The sequence below is a fragment of the Desmodus rotundus genome, chromosome 2, assembly GCF_022682495.2.
Source record: "Desmodus rotundus isolate HL8 chromosome 2, HLdesRot8A.1, whole genome shotgun sequence".
Classification (NCBI taxonomy): Eukaryota; Metazoa; Chordata; class Mammalia; order Chiroptera; family Phyllostomidae; genus Desmodus; species Desmodus rotundus.
Window position 1 is genome coordinate 177,100,517 of NC_071388.1, and position 8,382 is coordinate 177,108,898.

Below are 8,382 nucleotides of genomic sequence, written 5' to 3' on the forward strand. Positions count from 1 at the left end.
CAGTGAGTCTCCTTTATTTTTACTTTTTGTAGGAAACAGGCATTTATATCTCAAAATTTAAATAACAAAATTACCATCAGCATATTAAAGCATTTCAACAATTCATGTGAAGTCCTCTTTGCTGCCACAGACAAGGCTATTATTCCATGGTCAAAAAGCAGGAGTGTCCCAAGTAGACACGTCATACATCCTATGGATACTCAGGCCACGCTGCTCAGGGCCCATTTGTGACCGTGTATTCTTCCTTCTCCTCTTCCCCATCATGGGTGGGGCCTGATCTGCGTCCCCTGCCAGGTATCTGAGCTGACTGCAGCAAGCCCTTCAGCCATTCCACTTAAGCCAGAATTGATGCATTTGCTATGGTGTTCTGTTTTTTGTTTTTTGTTTTTTTAATGCTCACTGGAGGACATGCTTGTTGATTTTAGAGAGGGGGGAAGAGAGGGAGAGAGAGAAAGAGAAAGAGAGATAACCATCAATTGGTGGCTTCTCGCATGTGCCTGGACTGGCGACTAAACCTGAAAACCAGGCATGTGCCATGACAGGAAATCCAACCCTACTCTTCAGTTTAGGAGATGATTCTCCAAGCAACTGAGTCACAGTGGCCAGGGCTGCTATGGCAGTCTCGATTGTTTCTACATCCCCTGGACATAGGCCAACTTTCTTTTAGTCAGTTGGCAAACCAGCACCTGGATTGAACGTTTTGCTTCTCCTGGCAATATCCTTTGCAATTGGTGCACCTCGTTTGCCCTTGAATGTTTTCTCCGTTCCCTGATGTTCTTTTAGTTTCACCTTGTGGACACCAGTACTCTGACTTGTACTACTGTCTAAATTACATACAATCTGTGATGCTTCTTATTTGTTACAGGCTTTCTTAGGATACTTAGGTAAGTCAGTGATCTGAGAGATGCTAAAGGGCCCAGATCACCCAGTTCCACGAGACCATTGTCGGGGAGAATGAGTTCCGCCAGCCAGAGCAGAGCCTGATCAAGTCCCTCACCTATGCCATACATTCTGTTGTTCACCAATAATGCTTTCAAAGTCTCCTCAACAAAGAAAAACCATTCCATGTCCTGATTTCATTGTCTGTAAAATCAGTAACATCCAAGTGGCCTAAGGTTGTACTCAGATTTTCAGTGACAGGAATTTTATATCCACAGAGGTCCAGCTCGTGGTCCCACATGGAAGTTGGTATCTGTGCCAACTGCTCAATCAGCTCCGCTGTCAGCTTCACCATTCTCTGTGCATATATTTGTAATGGCTTGTGTGATTATGCAAGTTAAGAAATCCAAGACCTGTAGTCAGCAAGCTTGAGACCCAGGAGAGCTGATGGTGTGAGTTCTAGCCCAAAACCCAGCAGTCTTGAGATCCAAGAGGAGCAAATATTTCAGCCTGAGTGCAAAAGCAAAAAAAGAGAGACCAGTGTCCCAAATGAAACAGGCAGAAATATTTTCTTTTTACTTAGACTATTTGATCTATTAAGGTCCTCAACTGATTGGATGAGGCCCACCTTCATTAGGGAGAACAATCTGTTTTACTTAGTCAACAGATTCAATGTTAATCTCATCCAGAAACATCCTCACAGACATACCCAGGATAATGTTTGGCCAAACGTCTGGCACCCCATGGCCCAGCCAAACTGACATGTAAAATTAACTGTAAGATAGACCTATGCTCTCTCCCCCTCCCACTCTCTACACACACTTACCACTCTACTTTGCATGTAGATGATCCAGCTTTGGTGCTTCATGTAGAGTCAGCCTGATACTCTCCCTAAGAACTTGGGTTCCCAAAATTAGTCTCAACTTTTTACTTAAAATTACTCTCAAATTCTTTCTTCCTAATAAAGAATTTGAAGGGTTCCTAAGAAATAATAATGATAAATCAAGTGTAGCTCTTTCCCATAAAGAAGTTTAGAATCACTGGCCTGGGGCCTCTAGATAATTCTTGGTGGAATGAGGTATAGATATTCTTAACTTGTGGCCACAGGGTTGGAGAAAGTCATGAGAACTATAAAGGAAGTGTTGCAAAATTCCTGGTAAAACTGAAATAAGGAGAAAAAAGTTTTAGAACTATGCCAGGAATACTTTGAGGACACACAGAATGTTCTAAGGAGTAAACATAGTAGAAGAAAGCAATCATAAAAACAAGCTATCTGGGGATATTCTTATTTAAATTGTAACTACAGATGAAAAATTAGATAGTAAAGAAGAGAGACAGCAACAGAAGAATTCTAATGAAGTGGTTTGGATGGTTGAAATGATGTGTCACTAACTCACTTTTTTGTTTTTGAGAGAGAGATAAAATCTATTTATTCATAAAGGAGAACAGTGAGGTTATCCCTTACTGGCCTATTTTTTTGTTGAATTTATTGCAGTGACATTGGCGGATAAAACCACACTGGTTCCAGGTATATAACTCTCTAACACATCATCTGCGCACAGCATCATCTGCTCACCACCCAAGTAAGGTCTCCTTCTGACACCATTTACCTCCCGTGTGCCCTCTTCCACCACCCCCAGCCCCCTTTTCTCTAGCAGTCTCCATGCTGTTGTCTCTGCCTGTTTTTTTGCTTCTCTTCACCATTTTCTCCTAGTCCTCTCAACCACACCCACCCCGACATCTGTCAGTCTGTCCCCTACGAGTCTGTTTATATTTTGTTAGTTTACTTTGTTCATTAAATTTTATATGTAAGTGAATCATATTGTATTTGCTTTCTCTGCCTGGCTCATTTCACTCAGCATAATAATCTGCAGTCTATCCATGCTGTCGTGAAAGGTAAGACTTCCTTCATTTTTGCATCTGCATAGTATTCCACTGTCTAAATGTACCAAGCTTTTTTATGGTTAATTAATAAATGACAAAGGAGGCAAGAACATACAATGGGGAAAAAACAGCCTAGTCTAGTGTTGGGAAAAAATGAAATTAGACCACCTCCTTATACCATGCACAGAATAAATTTAAAATGGATTGAAGACTTAAATGTAAGCAAATAACAAGGTAAGACCTGAGGGAATGTCAAAAATAACAATAAAAATCATTGAAAAGTTACCAATCAGAAATTCTCCAAGCGATAACATCTTTTCTTTCCCAAATTTCTTGAAGTTTTATTCAACTTCTTTATAGATTTATTTTAACATTCCATTCTTTTATTCTAGTAGAATTCAGCTACCCTCTTAGGACATCTGAGAGAATATTTCCCTCGTCAACTGAAACATGTCATTTTATGTCTAAAACGTTCTAATAGTAATTATCACAATATAAAATGAGATTTGTGCCCTTTTATCCTTTTTCAAAAAATAATGGTATGCTAGAGCAAGACTAGTAATGAGGGTGACAATAAATAAAAACACGATAATGGGAAGATACTGAATCAGGTCAGCCATATTATTTAATATAAACCAAATCATTTACAATTTACAGAAACAGTTGCGTTTAAATGACTATTTAGGTGCCCCTACACATTACCACTTACAAAGCATTGTTTAAATTCGCAGTTCATTTAGTTCTGGCTCAGTTGGTAACCATGTTAATGAACAAGGTTGAGTTTAAACCATTTATTTAAGACATGCAAATACTTTGAAGCAAAAAGAAAACCGTCTTCCCCTCTGCAGGGGCTCATATATAGAAAGCAGTGATTTTATGCAGTGGATTCTGGTGAGACTGTTAAAAGTTGATAAAAGTTGAAAACTTGATGGGATTTGTATATTCAGTAAAAAGAAAATTCATTGCAGTTGTGTTCACAGCCTCTTTATTTTTTGCTTGGAGATTTAAAAATGCTTCTAAAAGAGATGAATGTTTTATTGATTAAGCAACCCAACAATTTCTTACTGTGTATAAATAAAAGCTAGATATTTCAGCAAATTCTGGTTGTAAACGTGACATGCGTCAACGTTATTTGGTAAATGACTACGGCAATTCCTTACTAAACATTTTTCATATTTCAATTAACTTTTTTCTTCCACTACGTACTAAACAATAAACTAACTGCAGTCAGATCGCATTTTGTCTTGTCTGAACGTTACTGTTTCACAAAGAGCAATCGTTTTTCGATTCATATGCTGTCAGTAAAATAATTTCATTTACTTTTTAATTGATGCTTAATCCTCTTTAATACCATCCTTAAAAAATGCCCTTTAATGATTAGCCAGGAAATGCCTGCATATAATTAGCATTTTTCTAACACCAAGCCTAACACCTTTGTCCTGGGGGAGTAGAGAGGGTGGACAAGCATTGAGGAGGCCCACCAAAAGAAAATTCTAGTCAGATATCCTCCATGGTCACAGCGGATGAATATCTGGAACCATTTAATAAAGCCTCCAGGGGGAGGAGAAGGCAACGCTCTTCAGTATTACCATCATTTTGTAAATGGCGGAGGTGGGTTTCAGCATGCTCCCTCCCTGTGTGTAAATGTGGAACATCTGTGGGAGCAAAAGCCTGCAGACTGTGCAAACAAAAATGGAAAGATTTTTATTTTAAAAGGTCTTTCCCAGATACTGTATGAGATGAAAAATAAAAGAGATCCTTTTTATGATATTTTAAGTTGGTATTTACAGTTGCTGCAGAGGATAATCAGGTTCACCCATTGTTTCAAGACAATGATCTTAACAATTTTCTTAATGTCCTCAAGCATAAGACTCACCTATGTAGACAGAGGCAGGTTGAGGTAATGCTTCTAAAAAGAGGTAGATTGTGTTACAGTCTGCTCAGTTCGAAGCCTCTATGATGATTACAGATCTGAAAGCAATTTGAAAAGGATGAATTCTATTCCCCCAATGCCTTCTGCTAAAGCAGTTATGCTTGCTATTCCAGACTATTTTTTAAAACTTACATGTTGACTATATTCAAGTAATAATTATAATATTTCAGTTCAATTTGGCTCATAAAATTTTTTTGTTCTCACAATCTTAAGCTAAATTCCCTAAGCATACCCAGTTAATTTAAACTAAATGATTGAAAAAAGTGGAGGAAAGTAGTTTGGTTTTTTCATCCTCTCAGGTGTTTATAATACTTTTCAATGTAGTTATCACACTTTGAGATTAGAAAAGTTATACCTTGAATAATAAGTTCATGTAAGAATCAGGCATCAGCATCAGGTCTTTTGGTCTTTCTGGTTGAAGACAAAATACATGTTTAATTTATTCCACAATGCCAGTTTGGACTGTCGCTTAAGTAAGTCCCTTCTGAGTCTATTCACTATATAGTGGAAAACACGTTTCCTAACTTTTGGCATTTAGTAGGTATTATTGAGGACTCCTTTAATCTCTGCCAAAGGAGTTATTTTAACATTTTAGGAGAAAAATTTCATATGTTGAAAATCGCATGTTATGAACCTTATTTAGTATGTTCTATTTGGAAAATGTCATGCCAATTATATATTTTTAAATGTTTGCATCTCAAGAAAAGAGGCTATACTGTGTTTCAGTTTAATTAAATCTTAGTGATTGTAAAGCAGTAGTATTTTCTTTAATACATTGAAGAAAACTCTTGTTGGCAAGAAACTAGAACTGATTTATAAAGAATAGGGCAAAAGGTTCTTTAGATTAGACACCAACATAACATATCACTATTGATATATTACAGTGGAGAGGTGATATTGAACCAAAAAGAGCCTGCAGTTGTTTTGAGAATTTTCCTGGGTCTGTTAGACTGGAAAACTGCTGACAATAGATTACATGAATTATTCCAGAACTTTCCAGCAAATGAGATTAGCATTGTCTCACGAAAACTGCCCTATCAATCCAACATTTAGAAAAGTAATTTTCCATATTTATGTACTTGTATGTATGTATTATATATTTGCAAATTTCAAAATGGTATTCACTACATTCATCAAAATGCATTAAATATTTTGGCTGAACAGAGGTAGTAGTATAAAAACCTGGATTATTTTTTCTACATGTTCTTATTGTCTTTAAATTTATAACTTTTCCCTTCATCCCTAATCTCTGTAATTAAAATTGTTGCTATACAGTTTATGTTTTACTGTGGCTTATGGGCACAGAGTCTAACTCACCAGAAGTATATCATGTAGGTCTGATTAGTTCCCTCGCAAACATTTTTTGGGTTGCACATCCCATAGCCTACATGCAATTAGAAGTAAAGATGTGATGGATACAGCGAAAAGCGAGGTAGTATCCTTGACTATGCTTACTGAATTTCGGAATTAAACTGAAAACATGTTTTCATAGTTACCACTTATTTTAACTTCCTCTCAGTTTCTAACTGGATTACATTTTAATAAATAACAATCATACAGAAAAACTTTAAAAATAAAATTAGATGCTATGGAGGATATGGAATAAAGTAAGCCATGAATTCTGTCCTTGAGAAGCTAATGGTTTAATATAGGAAATAAGATATGTAAATAGCCATGAATAGAGAGATGATAGGTAAAGTGAAAGAAATCTCTGAGACAATTTTACAAAGAGGAAAATGACCTCAGAGGAGGCCTGGTGAGGAATGTGGCAGATGAGTTTTGGAAATGAGTCTGGTAGAAATAATCGGAAAATGAGAAAAGCAGTGAAGTTCCTGGTGCATAAAATTACTAATAATGGGGGAGTGATCATAAAGTAAAATTACCGGGCTGGGGAGCTGCAGCTGCTGCTGGAACTGGACAGGGAGACTCGGAGGCCATGGCTCTGCTCGGAGCCTGCGGCTCCAGTCAGCTCACTTTCAGCTCCGCCACATTCGCCTTTTCATATTTCAACAACCAACCCTCTGAATGTTGTGGACATTGAATGTGGCTGAGGGATTCCTTGCAATTTATTTTCTCCTTTCTCTATTCTGTTTTTAATGAACAGAATAACAGATAAGGGAGGTTCATTTTCTAACAATGTTCATATAACATTTAGAACCAAATTCCAAGGCAACATATGAGAAAGAGCCCTTGACTGAAAGCACAGGAGAGTTGCACAGTGAGGAGAAAGGAAGTGGTTTTTCAGATGAGGCACAGGCACGGAGACATCAGGAGAACTTCAGGTCATTAGGGATTCCCAGGCCGTTCGATGCCGAAGGATGAACGTCAGCCTCAGGTCCTGGGTAGGTGCCAAGAAGGATAATTGCTTGTGGGAAAATTAACTTGGATAAATTGAAAACTGCTCTTTGCCCATATATTAAACAGTCTGGAAGCTTTCATTTTTCCATATGTATTTTTGTTTCTGGACAGCCTGCTTACAAGTAGCAGCTGTAGTTTTTTTTGTTGTTTTTTTTTTATGTTACTCACTTGCTGAACATGTGTAAGTAGAAAAAGTTTAGAAGAATGAGTTAAATTGGGGGTAGGCTGCTTCAAATGTGTAGGTCATGGGGTGAACGGCATTCCTGAGCCTTTTAAGGCAAGCGCATTGTGGCCACCATAAGTGAAATTTCTCTCATTAACTTTAATTGGGCAAAGTAATCTTTACTTCCTTTCCCTAACCCCCACTTCATTCCATGCTTTCATTACGTTATTAACGCACCTCAGCAAAAAACCAGCTCATCTCTTCCTGATCTCCTGATAAGAGTCTTACAACAGTGCATCCAAAGCTTCCCCACTGTTTCCAAGCCCTCATTTCTCCACACTCCCTCATTGTCAACAGATGAGCTCACCCCTAATTTATGGAGGAGCAGAAAGTCATTTAGCATAAACCCCTCATCTGTTCTCATCTCAGGTTTGATTTCTACAACTATCATGTCTCTTTCCTTAATTTAGTCTCAGAGAAAGAGAGGTTTCCCTTCCTTGCCGAGGTGTAACGTGGTGGCTGGGCCCCTTGCTGCTCTAGGCACCGCCTGAGCCGAAGCATCAGTGTCACCAGGGAGCTTGTTCAAAACCCAAATCTCAGGACCCAGGCTGGCTCTAAGAATCAAAATGTGGGCATGCACAGATGGTTTGCACACAATTCACGTTTTGTTTTAGATCCTGGTCAGTCCTAGATCCCCCAGGGCTGTTTTTCTTCAATTATTTACTTTCATCGTGGTACTGTATCATCTCATCACAATACTACTGCATCTTCCTCTCTCTTGGCTTTTTAAATACTCATAACTCCTTTCTTTTTATTCTCACCTGAGGACACGCTCGTTGATTTTAGAAAGAGCGGAAGGGATGGAGAAAGGGAAAGAAGCATTGATAGGAGGTAGAAACCTCCACTGGCCCTACAGCACAGCAGAGCAAACCTGCAACGAGGGCGTGGGCACCGACAGGAATCAAACCTGTGACCTTCAGTTTCTGGGAGGACGCTCCACCCAGCTGAGCCACACTGGCCGAGGCACTCATAGCTTCTTTTTTTCTGTCTTGTTAAGTACTCCTCTTCCCACCACTTCTCACTTAAATAACGCTTTCTAAGATTCTTAGTCTGTCGTTACGCCAGTGTCTTATCCCGCAGTCTCAGCATCCATCCTTTCGTAGCG

The 8,382-nt window shown here is 38.6% G+C and overlaps 1 pseudogene; it reads right to left on the minus strand.

The window, feature by feature from the left end:
* Positions 1 to 214: 214 nt before the first annotated feature.
* Positions 215 to 1,234, minus strand: LOC112307639 (U2 small nuclear ribonucleoprotein A'-like; annotated as a pseudogene).
* Between the last annotated feature and the right edge of the window lie 7,148 nt (positions 1,235 to 8,382).